Source organism: Brachyhypopomus gauderio, unplaced genomic scaffold (genome assembly GCF_052324685.1).
Source record: "Brachyhypopomus gauderio isolate BG-103 unplaced genomic scaffold, BGAUD_0.2 sc827, whole genome shotgun sequence".
NCBI lineage: Eukaryota > Metazoa > Chordata > Actinopteri > Gymnotiformes > Hypopomidae > Brachyhypopomus > Brachyhypopomus gauderio.
In genome coordinates, this window is record NW_027507647.1 from 10,001 (window position 1) to 20,643 (window position 10,643).

Sequence of the window (10,643 nt, forward strand, 5' to 3'; positions counted from 1 at the left end):
CCTCTCACAAAGACCATTCGGAGCTTATCTAACAAAGCAACGCTCACCACACACTCTGCCTGCCTATCTCTCTCCTCTCTCTCGCCAGCTCTCCCTCCCACTTCTCTCTCTCTCTCTCTCTCTCTCTCTCTCTCTCTCTCTCCTAGTGAAAACAGAAATTCTCAGCCTAGCAGCTGCTGCAATGTCACATGACCCCTCCTCCTCTCCCCTCTCAACCTATAATTCCTCAGCCTCTTGGAGATAACAGAGACATGCTCCCACTGCCGGGGCCAGCCGTGGAGGGGGAGGGGCCTGCCTGCATGTCAGCTGCCTCTACCATACAGCTATAGTCACTGCCTCACTGCCATTCTGTGTGTGTGTGTGTGTGTGTGTGTGTGTGTGTGTGTGTGTGTATAGAGATATAGCCTGAGGCAGAGGTGGAGGCTTGTTCTGGCGTGCACTATTAAGACCTTGCCCTGCAACAACCTCTCTCTCTCTCATTCTCCGACTAACAGCATGTTCCACCCTAACTCCCACACACACACACACACACACACACACACACACACACACACACACACACACACACAGTCACACAGACAGAAACAGAGAGAATGCACTCTGACTAGGAGCTTTACAGAAATTCTGATCTTATCTGAATGTAGAAAAATGCAGCTAAGGTGATAAGCAGTGGACAGGTAGAGCAGCAGTAAGCTGAGGGGCCTGTACAGTGGACAGGTAGAGCGGCAGTAAGCTGAGGGGCCTCTACAATGGACAGGTAGAACGGCAGTAAGCTGAGGGGCCTGTACAGTGGACAGGTAGAGCGGCAGTAAGCTGAGGGGCCGGTACAGTGGACAGGTAGAGCGGCAGTAGTAAGCTGAGGGGCCGGTACAGTGGACAGGTAGAGCGGCAGTAGTAAGCTGAGGGGCCTGTACAGTGGACAGGTAGAGCGGCAGTAGTAAGCTGAGGGGCCTGTACAGTGGACAGGTAGAGCGGCAGTAGTAAGCTGAGGGGCCTGTACAGTGGACAGGTAGAGCGGCAGTAGTAAGCTGAGGGGCCTGTACAGTGGACAGGTAGAGCGGCAGTAGTAAGCTGAGGGGCCTGTACAGTGGACAGGTAGAGCGGCAGTAGTAAGCTGAGGGGCCTGTACAGTGGACAGGTAGAGCGGCAGTAGTAAGCTGAGGGGCCCGTACAGTGGACAGGTAGAGCGGCAGTAAGCTGAGGGGCCTGTACAGTGGACAGGTAGAGCGGTAGTAAGCTGAGGGGCCTGTACAATGGACAGGTAGAGCGGCAGTAAGCTGAGAGGCCTGTACAGTGGACAGGTAGAGCGGCAGTAAGCTGAGGGGCCTCTACAGTGGACAGGTAGAACGGCAGTAAGCTGAGGGGCCTGTACAGTGGACAGGTAGAGCGGCAGTAGTAAGCTGAGGGGCCGGTACAGTGGACAGGTAGAGCGGCAGTAAGCTGAGGGGCCTGTACAGTGGACAGGTAGAGCGGCAGTAGTAAGCTGAGGGGCCTGTACAGTGGACAGGTAGAGCGGCAGTAGTAAGCTGAGGGGCCTGTACAGTGGACAGGCAGACGAGCAGCAGCATGAAACAGTTAAAGAGAGGACTCATCTCTCCGCCCCCTCACCAGTGTCATCACAGCACAGAACCACTTGCTACTTTTACTCATTTCCTCTTTCTTTGCTCACTGCTTTCTCAGAGAAGATGGATGGAGAGATATGAGAGAGAGAGAGAGAGAGAGAGAGAGAGAGAGGGCAAAGGTGACAGAAGGAGGGAGAGAGCATGAAAGACAGCACCAGAGAGCGATCACTTGAGAGAGCTGCCTCTCACCACCCGTAATGGGTCAAGGGTCATCTCCACGACCACGCTCAGTTCAGCTCAGCTGAAGTGGCTTGGACCTGTTCACTGAAACACACACACACACACACACACACACACACACACACACACACACACACACACACACACACACACACACACACGCAAACACCATCTATATGTACCATAGCTCGGTCTGCACACCATCCAAACGCAGCAAAAGACCATCGCCAGCACTGGAGCCCTGCGACTGTATTGAGCAGCGGTGGTGGTGGTGGGACCCCAGCCTCTCGGGAGGTCGGGCCGCTGTTCGCCGGGGCATTACACACACGCCTGCTGCTTCAACCAGCCCCGTGCTGTTATGATATGGCTTTAGCTCATATTCCCTGGCGTGGACCAAGCACACTCAGCTTCACAGCCTTCCACAGTTATATTTGCTGCGCTTGGTCACACTGTGAAAACACACCAAGTCCAGTCGCTATTCGGCTATTAAAGGCCTGCGCTGTCCCAACAGCACCACGCTTCTCGTCACAGCGCCCTCTTGTGGCGCTAAATATTTAATTTCACGCGCACGCCTGCATTGTATCTAACGAGTACCGTAAATATGTACTACCAAGCTGCTAACGATGAGATTAACACGATCCTAAATAAAGATATAAAAACATTTTGCGCATGCATTAGTGGATGGTCTGTGTCACAGATGGCAGTGAAAGATGAGTACAGGTTTGAGGCATATGGCCATGCTGACTCACGGGTGCTACTGTTATGACTTACTGCACTAGTGGGGGTCTTGCTCACAAAATTCCCATAATAGTACCAAAGCAATATTTAGCAACTGGCCTCCTGGTCTCTGGCATAGTGCTCCACCTCGCGTCTGCCTACAGGGCTGGTCAGGGCTGGTCAGGGCTGGTCAGGGCTGGTCAGGGCTGGTCAGGGCTGGTCAGGGCTGGTGCTTACGTACACACTGAGACCATCTCAGACATGCTCGAGCTGCGTCGATGCTTCCATTAAATAAATGGACATGGAATTCTTTTTTTTTCTTTCAGTTTCAGTGGGTTTAACAGCTTTTCCTCCAGCAGAGGGCGCCGTGTTCCTCCGTGTGAGGGGGTGCGGCTCCATCTGTGGCCTCAATGTCCTGCTGCTCCATCAGCTCTGCTTCACGCAGCTCTGCGCGGTGCCTTCACCAGCTGCCAGGCATTGAGCCGATCACTCCACAGCGCCCCCTATGGTCCTGCCTGAGATATCGCGGCCCAGGGAGGACACCACCAGCGCCATGGAGAAGCCCGGGGGGCTGTTAGGGGTCCTTCTCCACTGTGTCATCCACACACACCAGGCCACATCAGCGCACACACACACACACACACACACGCACGCACGCACGGCCCCAGGAGCGCAGGGCTAATCCTCCAATGGCTCCAGCATGACTGGGCCTGGTGAGCAGATAACGGGGCTGTAGAGGGCTCGTCCTCTTTAACCAGGAACAGATTTGCCTATCAGCTCGTTAAAAGAAGCGATGGATGGTGCTATCTAGTGGAGCTTATCTGCCTCTGCTTACCTGGAAACTGCTGCATGTGCGTGTGTGTGTGTTTGTGCAACTATGTGCTTATAAGGCAGAAAAGCCAAAGCATCAATGTGTCCATATGGTCAGCGCTTTAGTCCTGCATAGTGATATATCTGCCCTATCTGGAGGATTTGGGGGTGATTTCACTCAGAATGGGAGAACAAGGTGGGAAATTTACAAGGCAGCACACAATTAAAGGGTGTGTGTGTGTGTGTGTGTGTGTGTGCCACCATTACACATATGCCTGTATCCAGCTCCACTAAAGAGCAAAAGCAGAGGAACCATTATAGCAAAGACACAGACAGACGGAGACACAGACAGACAGAGGCACAGACAGACGGAGACACAGACAGAGCTCAGAGGCTTTCCACCCAAATATGGGTTCTATGTGGATCCTCTGGGTTCTATGTGGATCCTCTGGGTTATATGTGGATCCTCTAGGTTCTATGTGGATCAGTAGGTTCCTCAGTCTTCCTCTTTCTCAAATACACACACACACACACAGTCCAAACACACACATGCACACAAACACGTGTGCACACCCCTCCCCCACTCCTTTCTCTACCTGCCTGGCAGAGCACAAAGGAAAGCAGCAGGGGGGGTCTGTCACACACACACACACACACACACACACACACACACACACACACACACACACACACACACACACACACACACACACACACACACACACACACCCCGTCCCTCCAGTTCACACCCCCAGCTGCTCCACCTGCAGTGCCGTGTGCCTCCGTCAGCTCCACTGCTCCTCCTCTGACACCCCCACACGCCTCTACGGCTCCCTCTACAGGACGCCTGCAGGGTACACATCACACCATGCTTCATTCTACCTAAAGAAATACCGCTGCCGCAAAGCAGTCTGCATCTCCACACACACTCACACACACACACACACACACACACACACACACACAAAGCCTCCACCAGAGGAGGGGTTTGCAAGGCGGCATATCCATTAAAATGCTGCTGTTGGCCAATGGGAGAGTCCCTGCACAACGCACGAGCATCCTCACGCCAGCCAGATGGCACACGGCGTAGCCCAGTACCCGCGTAGCCCAGTACCCGCGTAGCCCAGTACCCATGTAGCCCAGTACCCATGTAGCCCAGTACCCCAGTACCTCAGTAGCCCAGTACCTCAGTAGCCCAGTACCTCAGTAGCCCAGTACCTCAGTAGCCCAGTACCTCAGTAGCCCAGTACCCATGTAGCCCAGTACCTCAGTAGCCCAGTACCCATGTAGCCCAGTACCCCAGTACCTCAGTAGCCCAGTACCCCAGTAGCCCAGTACCCCAGTACCTCAGTAGCCCAGTAGCCCAGTACCTCAGTAGCCCAGTACCTCAGTAGCCCAGTACCTCAGTAGCCCAGTACCTCAGTAGCCCAGTACCTCAGTAGCCCAGTACCCATGTAGCCCAGTACCTCAGTAGCCCATTACCTCAGTAGCCCAGTATCCCAGTCCTCCTCAGCACCATTAAGCAGCTCCACAGAGCTCCCTGCCATCCCGCCCCTGCATCGCCGAGCCCGTGGGGGTCTAGGCCGGACCACGGTAGGCTGGGCTGAAGAAGTAGGTGGAGACGGAGTGTGTGTGTGTGGAGGCTGCCCCATCATACGCTCACACACTGATCAGCGTCCTCAGCTGTGTGCTGTCTGACTCCAGCTGCCTCTTTCAGCACAGCAGACTGAAGCTCTGGGAACTACATACACGCCTAAAGAGGGCAATGAGGCTCCAGTTCCCCCTCACTCCTTCTTGCTCTCTCCCTCCATCACTCTATTCTCTCTCTCTCTCTCTCAACAGGACCCAACATGTGTTGTTCCATGCGTGGGTGTGTGTGGACATTTGTGTTTCTTCTGAGGTGTATCAGAGATCACAAACACAAACACCGAGTTCACCCCCCAACATACACACAGACGAGCACCCATGCCCATCAGTAACACATGCTCAATCATGTCCGCTCTGCCAGATGGTGATCTATCCTAAATGTGGAGATATCAGGGTCAGCACCATGCAAAGAACACCATGCACTTCCAGCAGCTCGGCATGGCCCTCTACCTCCCCATCTCTCTCCTTCTATACCTACCCCTCGCTCTCCCTCTCCTTCTCTACCTCCCTCTCTTTCTCCTTCTCTCCATCTCCTCCTCTACCTGTATCCCCCTCTCCTCCCCCCATCTCTCTCCACGTCAGAGCTTCTCTCTCTGGGTGGGTCGTGGCGGTGGACTCCTGTGTTAATGGTTCAAGAGCCATGGCTAATCAGAGCTCTGATGGTGCCTGCGGTTTGCTAATTACTACTCCCTGTACTCTACCATGGCGCAGCGACCGTAACCCCTGCGCCCCACACACACACACACACACACACACACACACACACACACACACCACCCCAATTACAACATAATAGTCGGCTTGAGAGAAAAGCAGTTAGAGAGAGAGAGAGCGAGAGAAAGACAGAGAACTCATCATGAACGAGGAAAGGAAGCCATGTGTGTGTGTGTGTGTGTGTGTGTGCTCACACGTGTGTAAGGGAAAGCTGTATGTGTGTGTGTGTGTGTGTGTGTGTGTACACGCATGATAAATAGTTGGTGGTGCTTCATTTCTCTCTAGGCTCATCTGTAGCCACACGCTGAGCCCGTCTCCATGGTCACACTCTGGAAGCCTGACTGGGACACAGGGGCCCACGGGTAAGACCTGGCACTGTGCTCCAATTAATGAACTACACTCAGCTCCAAAAAGAGCTCATTAATTTCTTCTTAGTTAAGGGGGAAAAACAGGAAGAACCATGGGTAATGCAGTTTTAATGTACTCACACCTGCCTCTCATGGTGAATACTGGTTTCAGGAATGAGACCGTTAAATACTAAATACTGGTGGAATGCAAGAAAGGTATTCTAGCTATGCTGGCCTAATCCACACAAACAAACAAGTAGAACAAGTAGGCAGTCACACTTCCTCTCTAACACCAAAACACACACACACACACACACACACACACACACACACACACACACACACACACACACACACACACACACACACACACACACACACACACACACACACACACACCATATGACATTCAGCTGATCAGGCATCTGGTTGAGGCACTCCTGGGTGAGTTATAATGAAAGCTTTCTCTTGCTCTTAGACATCTGACTGTGAGTGAGTGTGTGTGTGTGTGTGTGTGTGTGTGTGTGTACACATGTATGTGTTTATGTGTGAGTGACAACACTGCTTGTTCTAGAATCCCCTCCAAAAAGCAGGTGTGATCACCGATTAATAAACACGGCATCTGGGCTCGGTGTGCGTCTCTCAGTGGCCCCAGAGTGGAGGGCTGTCCTGAGTGGCAGGACTACACAGCAGCAGGACACAGGCAGGACCCAAAGTCCTGGCATTCCTGCTGAATGCGATGTAACTGATACATGAGACTTTAATGGTAGCTGCCTTGGGTTCTCCACTCTCTCACACAAACACACCCCACATAAAATACACACACACAAACACACAATGTCCTGAGCCTGCTGCTGGGGCTAGAAACTTGTGTGCAGTGGAGAGGCGAGCTAAGCCTCTGACGAGGACACTGCACACACACACACACACACACACACACACACACACACACTGCACACAAACACACACTGCCAAAGGCTTTGTGAACTCAGCTGTGTGTTCGAGCAAACTAGAGGGCGATAAGGCAGTGTATGGTTGTGTGTGTGTGTGTGTGTGTGTGTGTTGTTCATGCCTCTTATCTCTCACTCCAGCGTTTCTCGTGCTACGTTTGTCTAGGTGCTGCTTATCAGCTCCAGAGGGGATTAGACCGAGCAACTGTCAAACACTGTTGTTGCCTCTCTCAACAGTGCTCACGGCACCCACCGTGGGAAGGCCAGGCGGGCCCACAGGGGTGCTGGCCTGTCCGGACGTACGCGCCTCAGCGGAGAGAACCGGCTAGCTGCCGACAGCCGCCAGGCTCATTTCACATCGCACCGCCCAATTTCCTTTGATTCGTCCACGGCGTCTGGTAACGCGTCTATATCGAGCGGCCTCTGCGTCACGGAGGGTGGCGTCCCGCCGGCTGCCAGCCACGAGCGCGGAGATGGCAGGCGGCCGGAAAACCTCGCTGGCCTGAGGGGGCGGTCAGGCACGCTCAGACCCATCTGGAGGGAGGGACCAGCCTGTCAGGATGTCCACGCTGCCTCACCAAGCTGATTTGCATATTCCACCAGGCTGATTTGCATAACCCGCCCAACCCTGTATTTGACTGTGGAGGGTAGGCAAATCACAGGCGCGCTTCTTTCCGAGTGAAATCGTGATCAAACGACATGTAACTGACGATGGGGCGGCCGCGCGCGCGCGCGTGTGTGTGTGTGTGCGAGTGTGTGTGGCGTGTCATGTGACCGCACTGGCAGGGGAAGGGCTTTAGCCTGTCTTTCCTGTTCGTGCCCACACTCTACGGTCGAGACTAGCGCGCATCTAAAGCCTGCTGACGCACAGTATCACCAAACACACCAACTCCCAGAGGCCATCACCCGCACACACACTCACACACCCACCCACCCCCACACAAACATACAGCAGCCGCCACACACACACACACACACAGTGCAGGACTAAAGGAAAGGGGGAGGGGAAGTGTGTGTGTGTGTGTGTGTGTGTGTAGGCGTGTGTGTGTGTGTAGACAGGTTTCCAGCTATAATTCTCTTTTCATTTGTTCCTACACTACTGTGAACTGCCTGGATAGGCGGCGTCCATATGGCTGGTGGCCATGTTTAACCTCATCTAGAAGCTGAGTCTCATGAGAAAGTTCAAGAGAAGTTTACCCTTGATGTTAACGAAGACGGTACAAGGCAGTCTGGTGTTGACTAATAACACAACAATGCTGAAGACGGGAATCGCTGAAAAGAGATAACACTGTTATTAGGAAGTGTTGTCACTATAAGGAAGTATAATTTTCCCCTCTGTATGCATACAACTAGATGGAATGGTGAGCCAGAGATAGACAGATGGGGGGGGGGGGGGGGGGGTTCTGATGGGCAGCACGTCCTCTGGGTTCTAAAGGGCTTTGCTCTCTGTAATGGCTGTCTGTAGACAGGTGGTTTACGATGCATTTACACAGCTGCTCCGCCACTTCCTGTTTATCTGTGCCTCAAACAGGCATCAGTCTACATGCGCGAGGACCCCAACATAGGTGCCTCGTGAAAATGCCTGCCCACATCAAAAAGAAAAAAATATACAAAAACAAACAAACAAACATCAAGTAAACCTTTTGGTCACTGAAATCTGACCATGGTTTGAACACCAAAAGCCTCCAGCAGAGGCCCAGATGTACCTCACTCTTCCGTTCTCCTGCCCACAGATCTTCCTACAGCCACAACAACAAGTCGCTGCTTTTAATGCTAGTCAAATACATTGTCAGTAAAGGCAAATGTGCCATTTGAGGACATGCAAACTCGGGGGACATGCTAGAGTCAGCTCTAATGGAGCACTTTTCAAGCATTTGGTTGAGATAAGAACATGCAAAACTAGGTCACCTTTTTCTTTAGGCATTGAACGTAAACACCAGAGATTACAGAGGCTTAATTACTCTTCAGAGAATCCACTTCTGCCTTTTCCAGCTGACAAACTGTCACATCAACACCATATCGAGGCCAACTGAGGCCTGCCACAATTTATACATAATTTATATATATTATATACATATATAATATGTATATTTATACACAATTATTTATATATATATATATATATATATATATATATATATATATATATATATATATATATATATATATATATATATATATATACACACACACACAAATCCACCACGTATGGCCACTTTCATTTTCATGTAATAGTTTCCACGAATATAATCGCGACTCTACAGGCTGCCTTGGTCATAGTGACAAATTAATCGATTAATGCTCGTTTTTTGTTTTTTGCTACACGAACCAGACTTGTCATTGAACCGCACATATTCACTCCACTTGACCGTTTACCAAAGGGTCACAAAGAGCAGCACGTTTTTAGCGGCAGCTGCATCGCGCCTCTGCGGTGGTGGACGAGCGACCTGGCACCGAGCGGACCGGGCACCGAGCAGAGCTTATACTATATTACAATGTTTGGAGCAGACATAGTCATTTACGATCACAGCTCAAAGTGGTCATGACGTCCTGGACACACACACACACACACACACACACACACACACACACACACACACACACACACACACACACACACACACACACACACACACAGATCCGTCAGCGATGTTGAGAGGAACGCGCCCTTAAGTCCAAGAACCGGAGTGTTCACCGAAAACAGCAGAAAAGGAAATAAAATCATTGAAGTAATCATTAAAGTGTCGGGCAGCCGCTCCGAGCGACACCGGTAATGAGCTGGACGATCCAGCGAGCCCGGGTGTTCGTAGTGACCGCAGCGTTACTGGTCCGGTACATCATTTATGGTTCAATATCTAATGCATCACCAGCCCATTAAAGTACAGTTTTACTAAAGGGCGTATTTGGTGTAGTAGTCTCTGTTAAACGTGACCCAGTTAGGTGGTGTGAAACAATGACCCGCACGGGAGATGTTCGGGTCCACGGTCGCCACACCGCAACACACGTGAAGAATCCGAACAGAGTTGATCTGAAATGTTGCACAGAGCGGAACCACACACACGCTGTAGGGGGGTGTCGGCACCGAACCGTGTGTGTCCGCCAGGCTCCGCGTTTCCTCGCTCCCTTTACCGACTCCGCCGCCGCCAACACGTTCCGTGCGCTCGCGCGGTTTTTAAAAAAACAATTCGCTACCACAAACGAACATGAATCAAACTCACCGCTAAGGAGTGTAACGTCCTAAGGAGTGTAACGTCCCGGTCCTTTATAAACCCCACTAGCCGCGGACACATATATCCATTGTATCACACAGCTCGGCGTGGACAGCTTCACTTTGTTGACACAAGAGAAGAAGCTCCGAGTCGACGCCACAACGGAGCGGCTGTCCCGCTGAGAGGTGGAGCTTCCTGCCTCCAGGGGGTGGAGGAGGAGGTGGAGGGGTGGAGGGGTGGAGGAGGAGGGGTGGAGGGGGACGGGGAGGGGGACAAGCACCTGCTCGAGCGTCACGCCTCCGGAGGCCACAGCGCACATTGTTACAAAAGCCAGGAGAAGAGACAGAAGAGTGTTTTAAACTCTTAGGATGACCATGATTCAACTCAGCGTTTCTTTCTTCTGGTGCATATCACAAAACGCCGTTTTACTACTCTTTTATTTTGGGT

At 52.0% G+C, this 10,643-nt stretch overlaps 1 protein-coding gene across 4 annotated transcripts in view; it reads right to left on the bottom strand.

The window, feature by feature from the left end:
* The window catches only part of LOC143508191 (genetic suppressor element 1-like), a 13,984-nt gene extending 3,576 nt beyond the window's left edge, over window positions 1–10,408 (bottom strand). For 2 of the 4 annotated variants that reach the window (XM_076996696.1, XM_076996694.1), the window contains exon 1: window positions 1–3,972. This exon is cut by the window's left edge and continues 235 nt beyond it. The gene's annotated coding sequence lies outside the window, so the exon portion shown is untranslated. Of the gene's footprint in view, window positions 3,973–10,205 lie in introns of those variants that run through there. The other 2 variants (XM_076996695.1, XM_076996693.1) reach the window with 2 other exon arrangements.
* Between the last annotated feature and the right edge of the window lie 235 nt (window positions 10,409–10,643).